Source organism: Gadus chalcogrammus, chromosome 12 (assembly GCF_026213295.1).
Source record: "Gadus chalcogrammus isolate NIFS_2021 chromosome 12, NIFS_Gcha_1.0, whole genome shotgun sequence".
Lineage (NCBI taxonomy): Eukaryota > Metazoa > Chordata > Actinopteri > Gadiformes > Gadidae > Gadus > Gadus chalcogrammus.
In genome coordinates this window covers 6622281-6642821 of record NC_079423.1, presented here as the reverse complement: position 1 = coordinate 6642821, position 20541 = coordinate 6622281, and the positions used below count along the sequence as shown (strand labels likewise).

At 42.8% G+C, this 20541-nt stretch overlaps 13 non-coding genes and 1 pseudogene across 13 annotated transcripts; all 14 read right to left on the bottom strand.

Moving 5' to 3' along the window:
• Positions 1-4948: 4948 nt before the first annotated feature.
• LOC130394653 (5S ribosomal RNA) lies at positions 4949-5067 on the bottom strand. Its single transcript, XR_008897790.1, has one exon. It is a non-coding gene; the product is annotated as a 5S ribosomal RNA (ribosomal RNA).
• A 529-nt stretch (positions 5068-5596) lies between these two features.
• On the bottom strand, positions 5597-5715 carry LOC130394641 (5S ribosomal RNA). The gene has a single exon (XR_008897779.1). It is a non-coding gene; the product is annotated as a 5S ribosomal RNA (ribosomal RNA).
• Positions 5716-6244: 529 nt separating this feature from the next.
• On the bottom strand, positions 6245-6363 carry LOC130394629 (5S ribosomal RNA). Its single transcript, XR_008897768.1, has one exon. It is a non-coding gene; the product is annotated as a 5S ribosomal RNA (ribosomal RNA).
• A 519-nt stretch (positions 6364-6882) lies between these two features.
• Positions 6883-7001, bottom strand: LOC130394617 (5S ribosomal RNA). Its single transcript, XR_008897757.1, has one exon. It is a non-coding gene; the product is annotated as a 5S ribosomal RNA (ribosomal RNA).
• Positions 7002-7530: 529 nt separating this feature from the next.
• Positions 7531-7649, bottom strand: LOC130394603 (5S ribosomal RNA). The gene has a single exon (XR_008897745.1). It is a non-coding gene; the product is annotated as a 5S ribosomal RNA (ribosomal RNA).
• A 529-nt stretch (positions 7650-8178) lies between these two features.
• Positions 8179-8297, bottom strand: LOC130394590 (5S ribosomal RNA). Its single transcript, XR_008897734.1, has one exon. It is a non-coding gene; the product is annotated as a 5S ribosomal RNA (ribosomal RNA).
• A 529-nt stretch (positions 8298-8826) lies between these two features.
• Positions 8827-8945, bottom strand: LOC130394578 (5S ribosomal RNA). The gene has a single exon (XR_008897723.1). It is a non-coding gene; the product is annotated as a 5S ribosomal RNA (ribosomal RNA).
• A 529-nt stretch (positions 8946-9474) lies between these two features.
• On the bottom strand, positions 9475-9593 carry LOC130394566 (5S ribosomal RNA). The gene has a single exon (XR_008897712.1). It is a non-coding gene; the product is annotated as a 5S ribosomal RNA (ribosomal RNA).
• Positions 9594-10120: 527 nt separating this feature from the next.
• On the bottom strand, positions 10121-10239 carry LOC130394554 (5S ribosomal RNA). The gene has a single exon (XR_008897701.1). It is a non-coding gene; the product is annotated as a 5S ribosomal RNA (ribosomal RNA).
• Positions 10240-16626: 6387 nt separating this feature from the next.
• LOC130401184 (5S ribosomal RNA) lies at positions 16627-16745 on the bottom strand. Its single transcript, XR_008903647.1, has one exon. It is a non-coding gene; the product is annotated as a 5S ribosomal RNA (ribosomal RNA).
• A 532-nt stretch (positions 16746-17277) lies between these two features.
• LOC130400230 (5S ribosomal RNA) lies at positions 17278-17397 on the bottom strand. The gene has a single exon (XR_008902706.1). It is a non-coding gene; the product is annotated as a 5S ribosomal RNA (ribosomal RNA).
• Positions 17398-17925: 528 nt separating this feature from the next.
• On the bottom strand, positions 17926-18044 carry LOC130396142 (5S ribosomal RNA; annotated as a pseudogene).
• A 512-nt stretch (positions 18045-18556) lies between these two features.
• Positions 18557-18673, bottom strand: LOC130401275 (5S ribosomal RNA). Its single transcript, XR_008903739.1, has one exon. It is a non-coding gene; the product is annotated as a 5S ribosomal RNA (ribosomal RNA).
• Positions 18674-19198: 525 nt separating this feature from the next.
• LOC130395607 (5S ribosomal RNA) lies at positions 19199-19316 on the bottom strand. The gene has a single exon (XR_008898647.1). It is a non-coding gene; the product is annotated as a 5S ribosomal RNA (ribosomal RNA).
• Positions 19317-20541: the final 1225 nt, after the last annotated feature.

Genomic DNA, 20541 nt, shown 5'->3' with positions numbered 1-20541 from the left:
CTCTTTATAATATCTAGGCACTTTCTCATACATGGAGTTTTTCATTATCATTATTAGACCGTTTTCTTCACATCTTCCATTTTTATATAAATATTCCTTAAAAACATTTTTCCATCCATAATCAACCCTATCATACAGATACTTTTTAACAGTTTTTATTCGTATTGCTTTTTTCTTAATATTCAAGTCCACCAATTTCAATCCTCCTTCTTCATATTTCCCTATCAGTGTCTTTTGTGCTATTCTTGCCAGTTTCCCATCCCAAATGTAATTTGTAATTGTGCCGTTTAGCTCTTTGTGCACCCACTCTGGCATGTCTATCACAGTCAAGGCATAGACAATCTGGGATAGTATTAATGCATTTACCACTAAAACCTTCCCCTTTAATTTCAATCTCCTCGGCTTCCACGCATTTAATGTGTTTTTCACTTTATTTATTACCCCATTCCATGTCTCATCTCTCGCCTCCTTTTCTTTCACTCCCATATTTATCCCCAATATTTTCATATAATCATTTGAAACTCTAAAAGGTATGTTACAATCATTTTGGTTTATATTTCCGACGTACATTATTTCAGTTTTGTCTATATTTACTTTAGCCCCTGCTGCTCTCCCATATATTTCCATTTTTCCCATTATCCTTTTCACGCTATTCATATTTTTTACCATACATGTGGTGTCATCAGCATATTGCTGTATTTTGCTTTCACCCCCATTTGGCAATTTTATCCCCTCTATTTCCTTATCCTTCTTTATCATTTCCGCGAGACTTTCTGCAGTTAAGCTGTAAAGTACTGCCGATAGCGGGCACCCTTGCCTCACAGATCTTTCCAATGGAAAAGGATCTGTTATAGCTCCATTTATTTTTATCCTACTCCTTGCATTTTTGTACAATAATTTAATCCAGTTGATTATTCTTTGCCCAAAACCAAATTTTTCTAATGTGCAAAATAAAAAACTATGCTCAACCCTATCGAAGGCTTTATTAAGGTCCATACTTAAAATAATTCCACCATCCTTCCCCATGCATTCGATTGTGTCCCTTATTGTGCAAATAATGTCCGATATGTCCCTCCCTGGTATCCCATACGCCTGTGTTGGTGCTATGATTGTTGGTGCTGCTGTTTTTATTCTGTTTGCTAATACCTTTGTTAAGATCTTGTAATCCGTGTTTAGTACAGTTAGCGGTCTATAGTTTTCCAGTTTTCTTTTGCTTCCCTTATTTTTATATATGATCGTTATTAGTCCTGTTGCCAGCGACTCTGGTATCTCCTGCTCCTTCTCCATCTCTGCATAAAGTATGTTTAAAATTGGTAGCAGATCGTCTATAAATGTTTTATAAAATTCACTTGTAAGGCCATCTGTTCCCGGACTTTTATTGGTATTTAATGACATTATTGCTTCCTTTATTTCTATGTCTTTGATGTTGTCATCACACATACTTTTCTCATCATTTGTTATCGTTTTATTAATATTACCTAATACTGTATTTATATCTTCCTTCTTTGCATTTCCTTTTTTGTATAGATTTTTATAAAATGTCCCAACATTTCCAATAATGTCTACAAAATCATTTATTATCTCTCCATTTTCATTTTCTAACTCTTCAATATATACCCTTTCCTGTTTCCTTTTTTCTAATCCCAAAAAATAGCCTGTGCATCTCTCCCCCTTCATCGCATATTTCTCCCTACTCCTTGTTATTGCCCCCATACATTTATTCTGTTCATAAACGTCCAGTTTGGATTTCACCTTTATGTATTTTTCTATGCTATGTTTTGGATCCTTATCAATTCTTTCTGCCTCTTCTGCCAGCTCATCCTTCAAACATTTTATTTTCTCTCTTTCTATAAAAGCCCGGACCTTTGCATATCTAATACTTATTGTCCTTATCTTTTGCTTCAGTCTTTCCCACCATAATCCCTTGTTTCTACACATGTCCATGTTCTTTCTTCCATTCTCTATGCAGGCCACTATTTTATTTCTATATCCCTCTTCCTCTAGGAGAGTACTGTTTAGGCACCACACTCCTCCTCCCCTTCTCTCTATCCCAGTACCAACCTCTATTGACAGGATTGCATGGTCACTGAATGATGTGAATTTATACATCATATTTTTTATAAATTTAACCATTGTCTGATGTGCTATACACAAGTCTATTCGGCTTTGTTTTAATTCCCCCATTACCATTTGCCTTCTTGAGTACTCTCTCCTGTTTGGGTTTTCGTTTCTCCATACATCAATTAATTGTTTTTCCTCCATTGTTTTCAGAAAAACCTTTCTTGAAGCATCATTTTTAAATTCCTTCCCTCTTGCCATATCCAACCTTGTACTTTTTAAATTAAAATCTCCCACTATTATACAGTTTCCCACACACCATTTTCCTAAATCCAAAAAAAAAGCCTTCCTGTCTGCTTCTATATTTGGTGCATATATATTAATTATTCTGTACTCTATCTTTTTGTATTTAAATTCTATGATTATGACTCTTCCTTTTTTATCTTTGTAGATTTCTTTGAGGTTTTCTACAGTATTATTTTTTATCAGGATTGCTACCCCACATGATTTATCCGTACCATGGTTTGCATACATAATGTCTGTCCATTTCGTTTTTATATCTTTCATGATATGGTCTGTCCAGTTCGTTTCTTGCAGACATAACATGTCATTATTTTTACATTTAATTAATAGTTTTCCAAATTTGCTTTGATTCCTTAGCCCATTTGTGTTGAATGAAATCAAGCTTAACATTAAACACATAATTACGGTTTCATTCCCAACCTTCATTTTGTCCTTCTTTCCTCCCTCTTCCTCCTTTTCTCCTCAGCTTGGAGCGCAGCTTTTCTTTTCTTTGTGGTCTCCTCCGCCTTTCGTTCCTTCTGCGGTCTGCTTACACTCTCTGCCTCTGAAATATCCTCGATAATCAGGAAGTCCATCGCAGTTTCCCTCTCGTCTCGGTTTCCATCTCCATGCTCCTTTACCCCAACGCTGCCGGTTCCGTCTGCTGGAGTCGTCTCGCGAGGAGCCTTCTCTCCACTCGATTCCTCTCCGGACCGGCTCTCCTCCTGCCCCACAGCTCCCAACACGTCTCCTGCTGCGACGTCACTCAGGGGATGCCGTCTTTGGTTCTGCACCATGGTCTCCGCCCTGCTCTCTGGGACGCCCCCTAGGTCTCCCTCCGTCTGCATGTCGTCCTCGTCGCTGTCCTCCGGCTCCTCCTCCTCGCCGTCAGTGCTGTTGACCTCCTCCGCGACGTTGACCTCCTCCGCGACGCTGACATCCTCTCTCTCCGCTGCTTCTGGAACACACTCCCTTGCATAGTGTCCCTGTTTTTTACACCTGTGACATCTGAATTCTGGGCATTCTCGGAAGATGTGACCCGGTTTTATACATAATCTGCATACTTTCATCTGCCTGTCATGGATCACGCGGAAGTACTCTCCCCCCTCTAGTGTTTCGAACTTCGTTGTGTAAGGTAGCGATTTCACTGTTTCAGTGAACCGGACCTTCAAGAACCTGGTTCCATCGGCTATGTCAGTTCCTGGCCACATTCTTCTTTTAATTGGCGAGATTGCCTTAACTCCCCATTCTGCAAGTTTGGCAAGAATGACACCATCCACAATGTACGTCGGCAAGTTTAAAAAAGATACAACTAATTCGTCATTTCTAATTTCTTTTGCCACTACCGTGCTCTTCTTTATTCTAATCCCATCTAACAGTATATCCTTCCCTTCAACATTGTCCATTGTTATTTCGTACTTTTTGGGCATTTTAAAACGGCATCCATTCACCACCCCGCACGTTTTTTTAACCTCACTTAGAAGCTCCATCATAGTCACCATCTCATCTCCAACGATCTCTACCGCCAAGGTAAGCTCCTTCTCAAATTTCTTATCTGTGCTTTGAAGAAGTTCCGAGGTACTTTTACTGTTGTCCGTGATCCTTCTCATAGTCGTTTCCTTTCCAATGTCGGCGTTCTTTGTCGGTTGCTGCGTCTTGCCGTTGTCCATGATCCTGCTCGTGGTCGGGGTCTTTCCATGGTCGGTGTTCTTGGGCGATGTCTGCTCCATGCCGTTGTCCATATTCTGTGTCGTTGTGCTTGCCGGTCCGCTGTCAGTTGCCATGAGATCCGTCCTACTCCTCTCTACTCGCTCTCTCCTCTCCATTACGTCACTCATTCAAACACACACACACAAACAAAAACAAAAAAGACGTTCCCCCGAACAGCAAGCTGCTGGGGGAATAAAAAAAAAACTAAAACAAAAAGTAAAACACACTCACTCACATTAAATCTAGCACAAACAAAAAAGTCCACCTGCTCTCTCCACCTGCTCTCTCTGCTCACTGCTCACTTCCTGGTTGCACACCTGAACGGGATCAGACGAGATCGGGCGTGTTCAGGGTGGTATGGCCGTAAGCAATTAGTGCAGGCGCAAAACCAGGTTTTATACAGTAGCACATAAGGAGTGAGAAAGCTGCTGAGGCTCGACGTTACACTTTTACAAAAACAATCATTAGTTAGATATAAACGGCAGTAATTGATTCAGTAGGACTCCTTATCCATGTAAACGATCATTGTGACATCTGAATTCATTAATTATCTGAAATACACTGCGTGTGCGTGTGATGTTAAATGTTTGAACCAAGGTTAACGGTTAAAGTGTCAGAGAATGGGTGGTGATTTTTTGACGTCCTCCCATGATCTGAAGTGAGCGTGCGTGTTTGTGTTGGTGAAAGTTTAAGAAATGTACAACTGTCGGTTCAGCTCTCTGGTGCTCCCTGCTGGCAGTATCACTATACTGTCCTCATGTTTCACAAAAATAGTTTTGAGAGACGTTGTCAGTTTTTGTATGTTGCTTAAATCCTCCAAAGCGGTTGGCAGTAAACATCAGGTCACGGTACGCCACGGTAGGCCACGGAGTCAATGAGCTCGAGTTGAAAAAGAAAAAGCTTACAGCACCTGGTATTCCCAGGCGGTCTCCCATCCAAGTACTAACCAGGCCCGACCCTGCTTAGCTTCCGAGATCAGACGAGATCGGGCGTGTTCAGGGTGGTATGGCCGTAAGCAATTAGTGCAGGCGCAAAACCAGGTTTTATACAGTAGCACATAAGGAGTGAGAAAGCTGCTGAGGCTCGACGTTACACTTTTACAAAAACAATCATTAGTTAGATATAAACGGCAGTAATTGATTCAGTAGGACTCCTTATCCATGTAAACGATCATTGTGACATCTGAATTCATTAATTATCTGAAATACACTGCGTGTGCGTGTGATGTTAAATGTTTGAACCAAGGTTAACGGTTAAAGTGTCAGAGAATGGGTGGTGATTTTTTGACGTCCTCCCATGATCTGAAGTGAGCGTGCGTGTTTGTGTTGGTGAAAGTTTAAGAAATGTACAACTGTCGGTTCAGCTCTCTGGTGCTCCCTGCTGGCAGTATCACTATACTGTCCTCATGTTTCACAAAAATAGTTTTGAGAGACGTTGTCAGTTTTTGTATGTTGCTTAAATCCTCCAAAGCGGTTGGCAGTAAACATCAGGTCACGGTACGCCACGGTAGGCCACGGAGGCAATGAGCTCGAGTTGAAAAAGAAAAAGCTTACAGCACCTGGTATTCCCAGGCGGTCTCCCATCCAAGTACTAACCAGGCCCGACCCTGCTTAGCTTCCGAGATCAGACGAGATCGGGCGTGTTCAGGGTGGTATGGCCGTAAGCAATTAGTGCAGGCGCAAAACCAGGTTTTATACAGTAGCACATAAGGAGTGAGAAAGCTGCTGAGGCTCGACGTTACACTCTTACAAAAACAATCATTAGTTAGATATAAACGGCAGTAATTGATTCAGTAGGACTCCTTATCCATGTAAACGATCATTGTGACATCTGAATTCATTAATTATCTGAAATACACTGCGTGTGCGTGTGATGTTAAATGTTTGAACCAAGGTTAACGGTTAAAGTGTCAGAGAATGGGTGGTGATTTTTTGACGTCCTCCCATGATCTGAAGTGAGCGTGCGTGTTTGTGTTGGTGAAAGTTTAAGAAATGTACAACTGTCGGTTCAGCTCTCTGGTGCTCCCTGCTGGCAGTATCACTATACTGTCCTCATGTTTCACAAAAATAGTTTTGAGAGACGTTGTCAGTTTTTGTATGTTGCTTAAATCCTCCAAAGCGGTTGGCAGTAAACATCAGGTCACGGTACGCCACGGTAGGCCACGGAGTCAATGAGCTCGAGTTGAAAAAGAAAAAGCTTACAGCACCTGGTATTCCCAGGCGGTCTCCCATCCAAGTACTAACCAGGCCCGACCCTGCTTAGCTTCCGAGATCAGACGAGATCGGGCGTGTTCAGGGTGGTATGGCCGTAAGCAATTAGTGCAGGCGCAAAACCAGGTTTTATACAGTAGCACATAAGGAGTGAGAAAGCTGCTGAGGCTCGACGTTACACTTTTACAAAAACAATCATTAGTTAGATATAAACGGCAGTAATTGATTCAGTAGGACTCCTTATCCATGTAAACGATCATTGTGACATCTGAATTCATTAATTATCTGAAATACACTGCGTGTGCGTGTGATGTTAAATGTTTGAACCAAGGTTAACGGTTAAAGTGTCAGAGAATGGGTGGTGATTTTTTGACGTCCTCCCATGATCTGAAGTGAGCGTGCGTGTTTGTGTTGGTGAAAGTTTAAGAAATGTACAACTGTCGGTTCAGCTCTCTGGTGCTCCCTGCTGGCAGTATCACTATACTGTCCTCATGTTTCACAAAAATAGTTTTGAGAGACGTTGTCAGTTTTTGTATGTTGCTTAAATCCTCCAAAGCGGTTGGCAGTAAACATCAGGTCACGGTACGCCACGGAGTCAATGAGCTCGAGTTGAAAAAGAAAAAGCTTACAGCACCTGGTATTCCCAGGCGGTCTCCCATCCAAGTACTAACCAGGCCCGACCCTGCTTAGCTTCCGAGATCAGACGAGATCGGGCGTGTTCAGGGTGGTATGGCCGTAAGCAATTAGTGCAGGCGCAAAACCAGGTTTTATACAGTAGCACATAAGGAGTGAGAAAGCTGCTGAGGCTCGACGTTACACTCTTACAAAAACAATCATTAGTTAGATATAAACGGCAGTAATTGATTCAGTAGGACTCCTTATCCATGTAAACGATCATTGTGACATCTGAATTCATTAATTATCTGAAATACACTGCGTGTGCGTGTGATGTTAAATGTTTGAACCAAGGTTAACGGTTAAAGTGTCAGAGAATGGGTGGTGATTTTTTGACGTCCTCCCATGATCTGAAGTGAGCGTGCGTGTTTGTGTTGGTGAAAGTTTAAGAAATGTACAACTGTCGGTTCAGCTCTCTGGTGCTCCCTGCTGGCAGTATCACTATACTGTCCTCATGTTTCACAAAAATAGTTTTGAGAGACGTTGTCAGTTTTTGTATGTTGCTTAAATCCTCCAAAGCGGTTGGCAGTAAACATCAGGTCACGGTACGCCACGGTAGGCCACGGAGGCAATGAGCTCGAGTTGAAAAAGAAAAAGCTTACAGCACCTGGTATTCCCAGGCGGTCTCCCATCCAAGTACTAACCAGGCCCGACCCTGCTTAGCTTCCGAGATCAGACGAGATCGGGCGTGTTCAGGGTGGTATGGCCGTAAGCAATTAGTGCAGGCGCAAAACCAGGTTTTATACAGTAGCACATAAGGAGTGAGAAAGCTGCTGAGGCTCGACGTTACACTTTTACAAAAACAATCATTAGTTAGATATAAACGGCAGTAATTGATTCAGTAGGACTCCTTATCCATGTAAACGATCATTGTGACATCTGAATTCATTAATTATCTGAAATACACTGCGTGTGCGTGTGATGTTAAATGTTTGAACCAAGGTTAACGGTTAAAGTGTCAGAGAATGGGTGGTGATTTTTTGACGTCCTCCCATGATCTGAAGTGAGCGTGCGTGTTTGTGTTGGTGAAAGTTTAAGAAATGTACAACTGTCGGTTCAGCTCTCTGGTGCTCCCTGCTGGCAGTATCACTATACTGTCCTCATGTTTCACAAAAATAGTTTTGAGAGACGTTGTCAGTTTTTGTATGTTGCTTAAATCCTCCAAAGCGGTTGGCAGTAAACATCAGGTCACGGTACGCCACGGTAGGCCACGGAGTCAATGAGCTCGAGTTGAAAAAGAAAAAGCTTACAGCACCTGGTATTCCCAGGCGGTCTCCCATCCAAGTACTAACCAGGCCCGACCCTGCTTAGCTTCCGAGATCAGACGAGATCGGGCGTGTTCAGGGTGGTATGGCCGTAAGCAATTAGTGCAGGCGCAAAACCAGGTTTTATACAGTAGCACATAAGGAGTGAGAAAGCTGCTGAGGCTCGACGTTACACTTTTACAAAAACAATCATTAGTTAGATATAAACGGCAGTAATTGATTCAGTAGGACTCCTTATCCATGTAAACGATCATTGTGACATCTGAATTCATTAATTATCTGAAATACACTGCGTGTGCGTGTGATGTTAAATGTTTGAACCAAGGTTAACGGTTAAAGTGTCAGAGAATGGGTGGTGATTTTTTGACGTCCTCCCATGATCTGAAGTGAGCGTGCGTGTTTGTGTTGGTGAAAGTTTAAGAAATGTACAACTGTCGGTTCAGCTCTCTGGTGCTCCCTGCTGGCAGTATCACTATACTGTCCTCATGTTTCACAAAAATAGTTTTGAGAGACGTTGTCAGTTTTTGTATGTTGCTTAAATCCTCCAAAGCGGTTGGCAGTAAACATCAGGTCACGGTACGCCACGGTAGGCCACGGAGGCAATGAGCTCGAGTTGAAAAAGAAAAAGCTTACAGCACCTGGTATTCCCAGGCGGTCTCCCATCCAAGTACTAACCAGGCCCGACCCTGCTTAGCTTCCGAGATCAGACGAGATCGGGCGTGTTCAGGGTGGTATGGCCGTAAGCAATTAGTGCAGGCGCAAAACCAGGTTTTATACAGTAGCACATAAGGAGTGAGAAAGCTGCTGAGGCTCGACGTTACACTCTTACAAAAACAATCATTAGTTAGATATAAACGGCAGTAATTGATTCAGTAGGACTCCTTATCCATGTAAACGATCATTGTGACATCTGAATTCATTAATTATCTGAAATACACTGCGTGTGCGTGTGATGTTAAATGTTTGAACCAAGGTTAACGGTTAAAGTGTCAGAGAATGGGTGGTGATTTTTTGACGTCCTCCCATGATCTGAAGTGAGCGTGCGTGTTTGTGTTGGTGAAAGTTTAAGAAATGTACAACTGTCGGTTCAGCTCTCTGGTGCTCCCTGCTGGCAGTATCACTATACTGTCCTCATGTTTCACAAAAATAGTTTTGAGAGACGTTGTCAGTTTTTGTATGTTGCTTAAATCCTCCAAAGCGGTTGGCAGTAAACATCAGGTCACGGTACGCCACGGTAGGCCACGGAGTCAATGAGCTCGAGTTGAAAAAGAAAAAGCTTACAGCACCTGGTATTCCCAGGCGGTCTCCCATCCAAGTACTAACCAGGCCCGACCCTGCTTAGCTTCCGAGATCAGACGAGATCGGGCGTGTTCAGGGTGGTATGGCCGTAAGCAATTAGTGCAGGCGCAAAACCAGGTTTTATACAGTAGCACATAAGGAGTGAGAAAGCTGCTGAGGCTCGACGTTACACTTTTACAAAAACAATCATTAGTTAGATATAAACGGCAGTAATTGATTCAGTAGGACTCCTTATCCATGTAAACGATCATTGTGACATCTGAATTCATTAATTATCTGAAATACACTGCGTGTGCGTGTGATGTTAAATGTTTGAACCAAGGTTAACGGTTAAAGTGTCAGAGAATGGGTGGTGATTTTTTGACGTCCTCCCATGATCTGAAGTGAGCGTGCGTGTTTGTGTTGGTGAAAGTTTAAGAAATGTACAACTGTCGGTTCAGCTCTCTGGTGCTCCCTGCTGGCAGTATCACTATACTGTCCTCATGTTTCACAAAAATAGTTTTGAGAGACGTTGTCAGTTTTTGTATGTTGCTTAAATCCTCCAAAGCGGTTGGCAGTAAACATCAGGTCACGGTACCCACGTAGGCCACGGAGTCAATGAGCTCGAGTTGAAAAAGAAAAAGCTTACAGCACCTGGTATTCCCAGGCGGTCTCCCATCCAAGTACTAACCAGGCCCGACCCTGCTTAGCTTCCGAGATCAGACGAGATCGGGCGTGTTCAGGGTGGTATGGCCGTAAGCAATTAGTGCAGGCGCAAAACCAGGTTTTATACAGTAGCACATAAGGAGTGAGAAAGCTGCTGAGGCTCGACGTTACACTTTTACAAAAACAATCATTAGTTAGATATAAACGGCAGTAATTGATTCAGTAGGACTCCTTATCCATGTAAACGATCATTGTGACATCTGAATTCATTAATTATCTGAAATACACTGCGTGTGCGTGTGATGTTAAATGTTTGAACCAAGGTTAACGGTTAAAGTGTCAGAGAATGGGTGGTGATTTTTTGACGTCCTCCCATGATCTGAAGTGAGCGTGCGTGTTTGTGTTGGTGAAAGTTTAAGAAATGTACAACTGTCGGTTCAGCTCTCTGGTGCTCCCTGCTGGCAGTATCACTATACTGTCCTCATGTTTCACAAAAATAGTTTTGAGAGACGTTGTCAGTTTTTGTATGTTGCTTAAATCCTCCAAAGCGGTTGGCAGTAAACATCAGGTCACGGTACGCCACGGAGTCAATGAGCTCGAGTTGAAAAAGAAAAGCTTACAGCACCTGGTATTCCCAGGCGGTCTCCCATCCAAGTACTACCAGGCCCGACCCTGCTTAGCTTCCGAGATCAGACGAGATTGGCGTGTTCTTTTTTTTTTTATCTTTTTTTATTATTTTCCAGTTCACACATTTACAGCAACCGATAACAGAGTATTATTTACATACATCATCTCTGGGGAAACAAAAACTTTTACAAACCCAACTTAATCTCCTTCCCTTATCCTCCCCAATCAATTAATCCCAATGAAGGCAGGACAAATATTGCGCCAAATCAAAAAAATACAGCTCAATCTGCATGACCCGGTCTTTTCACCAGTTAAACACAATCTCCCCTCCCTCCCCTTCAGAGACTAATTTACTCCCACTCAAAAAGAAATTTTCCGCCTTGTCTCCTCCATACTTATACATTAAGTTCACATCTCTTTTCATTATTGATTTAAACAACATTTTTATTTTCACTTTCCGCCCCTCAAAGTGTGCGTAGTTCCTCCTGCAGACGACCGCGAGTCTGGCATGGCTCAAAACAAAATTCATTAGACAAAAATTAACATTTATCTTTTTTCAAACGTACCAAACAAAAACAATGTCCTCCACCCTCCCTCCAAGTCTAAATCAGCAGCCCAGTTTTCTTTCAACAGTTCTTTCAAAAACTCAAAGAAATCAACTAACTCCCCACAGTCCAAAAAATAATGTAAAAAGCTCTCATGACCACTTTTGCAAACATCACACATCACATTTACATCATTATTAATCTTATTTAGCACCACGTTTGTATAAATCCTATTGTGTCTGATCAAGAAATCGTTGTTCTCACACTCTATACTATTATACCTTATCCCCATATTTGACCATATTTTCTTTACATTCATACCCACAAACACTCTGCTCCACACTTTCTCAGCTGCCGGCTCCTTCATCACATCCACTATCAACCATCTGTATACTTTCTTCACACTCATTTCTCCAATTTTAGTCTTTTTCCCATTCTCCATCACATATAGCTCAGGCATACTTGTTTCTCCCTTCACCACACATTCACTTTGGATGATCCTGGCCCACTCTAAGGGTATACTGGTTTTAATCTTTTCATATATTTTATTTTTTTCTCTCTATTATCCATCCCCTCCACCTCGCATACCTGATCATAAATGCAATTGTTTCTCAAGAATCCTGGGATGACCTCATAAATGATGTCCTTTATTTGTCTAATCCCTCCTTCTATGAATTTGGGCTCATATAATGTTTTGCCATTGTGTTTAATTTTTTCGTTTAAAAACAGGGCAGTTTTACCAACGGTTGTATCCTCTCGCATTCATATTGCATCTTAGGTAGGAATTTCCTCCAGGCTTCAAAGACCTCCCTATAAAATTCTGGTATGGTTATCGTCATTGACTGTTTTAGGCCCATGTACCACACATACTGTCCTATGCCACCCACATCATTCATATATTTCTCCATAAAATCCTTCCACCCATATTTATATCCTCCCACAATATATTTCTTCACCGTTTTAATCCTTAATGCTGTCTTTTTTGTTTCTATATCTAATAAATTCAGCCCTCCTTCACACCTTTTTCCCACCATGTCCCATGTGCAATCTTAACTCCCTTCCCCTCCCTATAAAATCACACACAATTTTGTTAAGGTCGTTCTTAACCCATATTGGCATTTCTAATACAGACAACACATACACATAGCCTGATAGTAGCAAACTATTAACCACTGTAACCTTTCCCTTTAACCTGAGCTTCCTTGCCTTCCACCTCCCACATACAGTTTTTATTTTGTTGATAACTCCTGTCCATGTTGTCTCAGTTGCCTCTTTAGTTTCAACACCTAAATATATGCCCAACACTTTAATATACCTATCCTGCACCCTTAAACCTACTCCCTCTCTCTCTATGTTACCTATATACATTATTTCGGATTTTTCTTTATTTATTCTCGCGCCCGACGCTCTCCCATATATCTCTGCCAATTCTAGCACCCTTTTCACACTGTTCCCATCCCTCACCGTTATTGTTGTGTCGTCTGCATATTGATTTATTGTATGTATGCTCCCAGATGGTAGTTGTATGCCCTGAACTCTTGCGTCGTTTTTAATTAGTAAGGCCAGGGGCTCTGCTGAAATGGCATAGAGCAACGCCGATAGGGGACATCCCTGCCTTATCGATCTCCCAAGACAAAATCTGTCAGTCAGCACTCCATTTACTTTGACACAGCTCCTTGCACCCTCGTACAACCTCCTGACCCACCCCACTAATCTCTCTCCAAATCCAAATCTCACCAGTAATCTAAATAAAAACTCATGCTCCACCCTATCAAATGCTTTATTCCAATCTATAGCTAACACTATTCCCCCTGCCCCGTCTCTCTTCATGAATTCTATTGTATCCCTAACTGTCGCTATTGTGTCAGCTATATCCCTACCTGGTATACTGTAACTTTGAGATGTTTTAATTATATTCCCTATCACTCGTTTTATTCTGTTAGCCAACACCTTGGCCAGAATTTTGTAATCTACATTTAGCAGACTTATAGGCCTATAATTCTGCAAGTCTAGTTTACTTCCTTTCTTCTTAAAAACTAAGGTAATCACACCTTCTACCATCCTACCCTGCACTATCCCTGTTTTCTCAGTCTCCCTGAATACCTCTACTAAAATTGATGCCATCTGCTCCTTATATACTTTATAAAATTCAATCCCTATCCCATCACTCCCAGGACTCTTCCCGCTTTTCAGCCCCTCTATCGCCTCCATCACCTCCATCCTACTTATCTCTCTGTCACACCATTCACTATCGTCCACACTCAGCTTGCTTTCTACACTATCCAGTACCTCCACTATACTGTCCTCCTCTAATCCACCCCTCTATAACTCCCAAAAACTCTTGCACCCTCTCCAGTATGGCCACATAGTCTGCTACTACCTCCCCCTCCTTTTTCCTGATTTCATGTATATATGTCCTGCTTTGTTTGCTTTTTTCTAGGCCCAGAAAATACGCTGTGCACCTTTCTCCCTCCAGCGCATATTTAGCTTTGCTCCGTAAAATTGCTCCTCTACATTTCTCTGCCTCATATCTTGAAGTTCCATCTTTACCTCTATATAATTCTCCATGCTGTAACCTTCTTCATTCTCTGCTTTACTCAGCTCTACCCTCAGTCTTTCCCTCAACTCCTTCTCATTCTTCATCATTTTCACTTTTCTTTTCTTACTGTAAAATGCTTATTGATTTAATCTTATTCTTCACTTTCTCCCATATCTCCCCAATCTGAGTATCTGCCCTATTCTCTTCAACATATTCTTTAATTTTCTCATTCTCCATATCTAATAACTCCCTAATCTGTTGTTTATATTCATCCTCTTCAATATAACCTGCATTCAAAATCCACATCCCTCCCCCTATCTCCTCTCTCCCTACTTTAATTCTGAATCTCACCCCGTCGTGGTCACTCAGTGCATTTATTTCATGTCTTATTCGGTCTATATGTTTTATGTTCTCTCCCTGTGTTAAAACCAAATCTATCCTGCTTTGTTTCAGTACACCATCCCTCATTTGTCTCCTGGTGAATTCCCTCCTCTCTGGATTCTCATTTCTCCACACATCTACTAAATTCTTGTCCTTCATCATGTCTAACAAGCTCTCCCTCGACTTTTCCCATCTGAACACTACACCTTGCCCTATATCTAACCTGCTACATTTAGTATTAAAATCCCCTACTATTACATCTCCCAATCACTAGCCCTTTCAGCTCCTCTATTATAATTTTTTATCTATTTCTATATTCGGAACATATATATTAATTAGTCTAAACAACACATTTTGATACTTAAACTCTATGACTATTATCCTCCCTGTCCTATCTTTATATATCTCTTTTATCTCATACCCTATGTTTTTTAATCATTATAGCCACCTCTTGCGTTCTTAGCCCCGTTATTATAATAAATCCCCCCCCCCACACCTCCTTCACCTCTATAACTTTTACGTCATCCCAATTTGTCTCCTGTATGCATAGGATGTCACTTCTATATATTTAAAAGTGACCTCAGTTTGCCCCTGTCCCTTAAACCATTCACATTAACAGAAGTTACTGTGGTCATGAGAGCTAAAAGAAAGAAAATATTTAAACCAAAAACCAAAGCAAGACTCACATGCCAGACCGCGGTCCTTTACTTCTCACTCCCCGTGTCTTCTCCTCCTCTGCTTTCCTTTTGGCGGCCAGTTCTTTTGTCTTCTTCCCTCCTTTTCGTCCTCTGCCCTCCTGTCTTTGCTCCTCATCTATTTTTTCCACCGGTTGTTCTGCTCTCCCTCGTTCACCGTCTGTAGCCTCCGACACATCATCGTACTCCGCTTTTCCCCCTGCTCCATCATCTGTTCGTCACCGTCCTTCTCAGCACTGTCGCCGCTGTCAGATCTATACCGCCAATCCAGTTCTTTTTCCGCTTCCTCGTTCTCACCTCCCGTCTCCTCTTCAGCTCCCCTTCCGTCATCGTTCTCTCCGTCTTTATCTCCTGTTCTCCTCTCTCTCCTCCCTCGCCGCTGCGTTCCGTTCCTCACACTCCCGCGCATAATGCCCTGTCTTCTGGCACCTGAAGCACTTGAAATCAGGGCACTCCCTGAAGATGTGTCCTGGCTTGATGCAGAGTCGGCACACCCGCACCTGTCGATCATGTATCACTCTAAAGTACTCCGCTCCTCTCAGTGTCTCTAACTTGGTTGAGTACGGGAGCGATCGTACCTGCTCATTAAAGCGGACTTTTAAAATCTTGTCCCGTCCGCAATCTCCGTCCCGGCCACTTGCGCCGTTTGATGACAGATATTGGCCGCACACCCCACTCCTCCAGCCTTGCCAGTATTGTTGCATCTTCCATGTAAACAGGCAAGTTAATAAATGACACCACCATGTCACTGTTCACAATCTCCCTGCCATGCACTAAGGCTCCTTTTACACGCACGCCGTCCAGGAGCTTGCGCTTTCCCACCTCATCCTTCATGGTGATTTCATAGTTTTTTTCCCCTCTCACACGGCATCCGCTCACCACCACATTGCACTGCCACTTCCCGCAGAATATCCATCATAGAAATCACCGCTGTTCCCTCCACCTCAACGTCCACTGTCAGCTCTTTCCCGTACTCTTTCTGCCGTCCTTCTCCCGTTTCTGGCCGATTCTCAATCCCATTCCTTCCCTCTTCCTCCAGTGCTCCAACTCCACTGCTAGGCATTGTCTGCTCCGGTCCTTTGTCTGCTGCCATGTGGTCCATCCGTCAAATGAAAGCCTCCCCAAACAGCAAAAAAAGCTGTGGGGAGATTAGAACTATAATTAAATTACGATTTTGTCAAAATAATATAATCTACAAATCAACAAGAAGAAAAAACACCAGGCTGCTGTATCAGCCTACTCTGCCAACAAACTTTTTCCTGCTTCCTTCACTTCCTGCTTTGCGCACCTGAACGAGATCAGACGAGATCGGACGTGTTCAGGGTGGTATGGCCGTAATCAATTAGTGCAGGCGCAAAACCAGGTTTTATACAGTAGCACATAAGGAGTGAGAAAGCTGCTGAGGCTCGACGTTACACTTTTACAAAAACAATCATTAGTTATGATGATTGATGATGACATGATCTGAAGTGAGCGTGCGTGTTTGTGTTGGTGAAAGTTTAAGAAATGTACAACTGTCGGTTAAGCTCTCTGGTGCTCCCTGCTGGCAGTATCACTATACTGTCCTCATGTTTCACAAAAAAGTTTGAGAGACGTTGCAGTTTTGTTGTTGCTAAATTCCTCCAAAGCCGTAGGCAGTAAACATCAGTCACTGGTACGCCACGGAGTCAATGGAGCTCGAGTTGAAAAAGAAAAAGCTTACAGCAGCTGGTATTCCCAGGCGGTCTCCCATCCAAGTACTAACCAGGCCCGACCCTGCTTAGCTTCCGAGATCAGACGAGATCGGGCGTGTTCAGGGTGGTATGGCCGTAAGCAACTAGTACAGGCGCAAAACCAGGTTTTTAAACAGTAGCACATAGGAGTGAGAAAGCTGCTGAGGCTCGACGTTAAACTCTTACAAAAACAATCATTAGTTAGATATAAACGGCAGGTAATTGATTCAGTAGGACTCCTTATCCATGTAAACCGATCATTGTGACATCTGAATTCATTAAATTATCTGAAATACACTGCGTGTGCGTGTGATGTTAAATGTTTGAACCAAGGTTAACGGTTAAAGTGTCAGAGAATGGGTGGTGATTTTTTGACGTCCTCCCATGATCTGAAGTGAGCGTGCGTGTTTGTGTTGGTGAAAGTTAAGAATGTACAACTGTCGGTTCAGCTCTCTGGTGCTCCCTGCTGGCAGTATCACTATACTGTCCTCATGTTTCACAAAAATAGTTTTGAGAGACGTTGTCAGTTTTTTGTATGTTGCTTAAATCTCCAAAGCGGTTGGCAGTAAACATCAGGTCACGGTAAGCCACGGTAGGCCACGGAGTCAATGAGCTCGAGTTGAAAAAGAGAAAATGCTTACAGCACCTGGTATTCCCAGGCGGTCTCCCATCCAAGTACTAACCAGGCCCGACCCTGCTTAGCTTCCGAGTTCAGGACGAGATCGGGCGTGTTCAGGGTGGTATGGCCGTAGGCAATTAGTGAAGGCGCAAAACCAGGGATTTATACAGTAGCCATAGATGAGTGAGAAAGCTGCTGAGGCTCGACGTTACACTTTACAAAAACAATCATTAGTTAGATATAAACGGCAGTAATTGATTCAGGTAGTACTCCTTATCCATGTAAACGATCATTGTGACATCTGAATTCATTAATTATCTGAAATACACTGCGTGTGCGTGTGATGTTAAATGTTTGAACCAAGGTTAACGGTTAAAGTGTAGCCTAGAGATGGGTGGTGATTTTTTGACGTCCTCCCATGATCTGAAGTGAGCGTGCGTGTTTGTGTGTGTGAAAGTTTAAGAAATGTACAACTGTCCGTTTCAGCTTCTCTGGTGCTCCCTGCTGGCAGTTATCACTATACTGCCTCATGTTTCACAAAAACAGTTTTGAGAGACGTTGATCAGTTTTTGTATGTTGCTTAAATCCTCCAAAGCGGTTGGCAAGCTAAACATCAGTCCACGGTACGCCACGGAGTCAATGAGCTCGAGTTGAAAAAGAAAAAGCTTACAGCACCTGGTATTCCCAGGCTGTCTCCCATCCAAGTACTAACCATGCCCCGACCCTGCTTAGCTTCCGAGATCAGACGAGATCGGGCGTGTTCAGGGTGTATAGCCGTAAGCAATTAGTGCAAAGGCGCAAACCAGGTTTTATACATTGTTGCACATAAGGAGTGAGAAAGCTGCTGAGGCTCGAGCGTTACACCTTTTACAAAAACAATCATTAGTTAGATATAAACGCAGTAATTGATTCAGTAGACTCCTTATCCATGTAAACGATCATTGTGACATCTGAATTCATTAATTATCTGAAAACACTGCGTGTGCGTGTGATAAATGTTTGAACCAAGGTTAACGGTTAAAGTGTCAGAGAATGGGTGGTGATTTTTTGACGTCCTCCCATGATCTGAAGTGAGCGTGCGTGTTTGTGTTGGTGAAAGTTTAAGAAATGTACAACTGTCGGTTCAGCCTCTGGTGCTCCCTGCTGGCAGTATCACTATACTGTCCTCATGTTTCACAAAAATAGTTTTGAGAGACGTTGTCAGTTTTTGTATGTTGCTTAAATCCTCCAAAGTTGGCAGTAAACATCAGGTCACGGTACGCCACGGAGTCAATGAGCTCGAGTTGAAAAAAAAAGCTTACAGCACCTGGTATTCCCAGGCGGTCTCCCATCCAAGTACTAACCAGGCCCGACCCTGCTTAGCTTCCGAGATCAGACGAGATCGGGCGTTCAGGGTGGTATGGCCGTAAGCAATTAGTGCAGGCGCAAAACCAGGTTTTATACAGTAGCACATAAGGAGTGAGAAAGCTGCTGAGGCTCGACGTTACACTTACAAAAACAATCATTAGTTAGATATAAACGGCAGTAATTGATTCAGTAGGACTCCTTATCCATGTAAACGATCATTGTGACATCTGAATTCATTAATTATCTGAAATACACTGCGTGTGCGTGTGATGTTAAATGTTTGAACCAAGGTTAACGGTTAAAGTGTCAGAGAATGGGTGGTGATTTTTTGACGTCCTCCCATGATCTGAAGTGAGCGTGCGTGTTTGTGTTGGTGAAAGTTTAAGAAATGTACAACTGTCGTTCAGCTCTCTGGTGCTCCCTGCTGGCAGTATCACTATACTGTCCTCATGTTTCACAAAATAGTTTTGAGAGACGTTGTCAGTTTTTGTATGTTGCTTAAATCCTCCAAAGCGGTTGGCAGTAAACATCAGGTCACGGTACGCCACGGTAGGCCACGGAGTCAATGAGCTCGAGTTGAAAAAGAAAAAGCTTACAGCACCTGGTATTCCCAGGCGGTCTCCCATCCAAGTACTAACCAGGCCCGACCCTGCTTAGCTTCCGAGATCAGACGAGATCTGGCGTTGTCAGGGTGTATGGCTGTAAGCAATTAGTGCAGGCGCAAAACCAGGTTTTTATACAGTAGCACATAAGGATTGTGAGAAAGCTGCTGAGGCTCGACGTTACACTTTTACAAAAACCATCATTAGTTAGATATAAACGGCAGAATTGATTCAGTAGAACTCTTATCCATGTAAACGATCATTGTGACATCTGAATTCATTAATTATCTGAAATACACTGCGTGTGCGTGTGATGTTAAATGTTTGAACCAAGGTAAACGGTTAAAGTGTCAGAGAATGGGTGGTGATTTTGTGACGTCCTCCCATGATCTGAAGTGAGCGGGCGTGTTTGTTTTGGTGAAAGTTTAAGAAATGTACAACTGTCGGTTCAGCTCTCTGGTGCTCCCTGCTGGCAGTATCACTATACTGTCCTCATGTTTCACAAAAATAGTTTTTTGGGGGGGTTGAGAGACGTTGTCATTTTTTGTATGTTGCTTAAATCCTCCAAAGCGGGTTTGGCAGTAAACAACTCATGTCACGGTACGCCCACGGTAGGCCACGGAGTCAATGAAGCTCGAGTTGAAAAAGAAAAATGCTTACAGCAACCTGTATTCCCAGCGGTCTCCCATCAAGTACATCAGCCCGACCCTGCTTAGCTTCCGAGTTCAGACGAGACGGGCGTGTTCAGGGTGTATGGCCGTAAGCAATTAGTGCAGGCGCAAAACCAGGTTTTATACAGTAGCACATAAGGAGTGAGAAAGCTGCTGAGGCTCGACGTTACACTCTTACAAAAACAATCATTAGTTAGATATAAACGGCAGTAATTGATTCAGTAGGACTCCTTAGCCATGTAAACGATCATTGTGACATCTGAATTCATTAATTATCTGAAATACACTGCGTGTGCGTGTGATGTTAAATGTTTGAACCAAGGTTAACGTTTAAAGTGTCAGAGAATGGGTGGGGATTTTTGACGTCCTCCCATGATCTGAAGTGAGCGTGCGTGTTGTGTTGGTGAAGTTTAAGAAATGTACAACTGTCGGTTTCAGCTCTCTGGTGCTCCCTGCTGGCAGTAGCACTATTACTGTCCTCATGTTTCACAAAAAGAGTTTTGAGAGACGTTGTCAGTTTTGTATGTTGCTTAAATCCTCCAAAGCGGTTGGCAGTAAACATCAGGTCACGGTACGCCACGGAGTCAATGAGCTCGAGTTGAAAAAGAAAAAGCTTACAGCACCTGGTATTCCCAGGCGGACTCCCATCCAAGTACTAA